Genomic DNA, 1,056 nt, shown 5'->3' on the forward strand with positions numbered 1-1,056 from the left:
AACTAATGGTGGGGGCACTTTCTAAGTAACTCTTTTAGTCTTTCCCATGCCTCATGAAATTGTTCTCCTTATTGTTGGGAGAAACTCGTTATCGCTTTCCTAATGCTATTGATACGACCAGTGGGGAAGTTTTTTTGAGGAACACCTGTTGCATTTCTGCCCAAGTGGAAATTTTAACATTGTCCAAAAAATGGAGCCAATGCCTAGCTTTATCTTTAAGGGAGAATGGGAAAAGAAGTAACCTTAAAGCATCGACTGTGAAGTTTTGAATTTTAACCGTGGAGGACACCTTTAAAAAATCATCTAAGTGCTTATAAGGCTCTTCATTGGTAAGTTGATAAAAATATGGTAGCCTTTGAATCACACTAGATTTGATCTCATATTGAGCCGCCTCTATGTCAGGCAACTTAATACAAGAAACTAGAGTATATGTCGTAGGAATGAAATGCTCACTCAAGGGCCTCATTGGAGGCTCATTTTTGCCATGGTTCTTTGCCTTCTAAGGGTGGCCACAGTCTGTTCTAACTCTAAGTCAATCAAGGTCAACTCAGGATTTAGGGATCGACAACCATGCATACACACAGAAAAAATAGCTAAATAAATAAAATTAAAAGAAAATAACTACAGCAAAGGAGAGGGTTTAGGACGTACCTGAAGCACAATCCACGTGATATTCTGAATAGGAATTACACTTTTGGGATCAGAGGGATGGGGAATTTTAAAAGTTAACCTAAACAACCCAATCTAATGCAGATATTACAAATGAAATGTCCTAAATACAATTATATCTAAGAAATAAAAGATAACAACCTAAACTAATTATCAAATCGCTACTCTTGCAGTTACCTACAAAACAAAAGAAAAAGAGATTAGTTAAATAATCAAAGAGAAAAATTAGAAATTAAAAACACTAAAATTACTCTAAAAATTATGCATAATTGACAAAAAGCAATCCTAGCAACCATGCTTTGGTTCCCCGGCAATGGCGCCAAAATTTGATCATGTCACTACTAATCAAAAATAAAATTCTATACTAATCTAGCTAGTAGAAATTAT

General features: G+C 35.1%; 1 non-coding gene across 1 annotated transcript; it reads left to right on the forward strand.

The window, feature by feature from the left end:
- LOC149015969 (small nucleolar RNA R71) lies at positions 1 to 107 on the forward strand. The gene has a single exon (XR_016173751.1). It is a non-coding gene; the product is annotated as a small nucleolar RNA R71 (small nucleolar RNA).
- The last annotated feature ends 949 nt before the right edge of the window (positions 108 to 1,056 follow it).

Source organism: Hakea prostrata, chromosome 5 (genome assembly GCF_041222555.1).
Source record: "Hakea prostrata isolate BN-2017 chromosome 5, UWA_Hpros_2, whole genome shotgun sequence".
NCBI classification, from domain to species: domain Eukaryota; kingdom Viridiplantae; phylum Streptophyta; class Magnoliopsida; order Proteales; family Proteaceae; genus Hakea; species Hakea prostrata.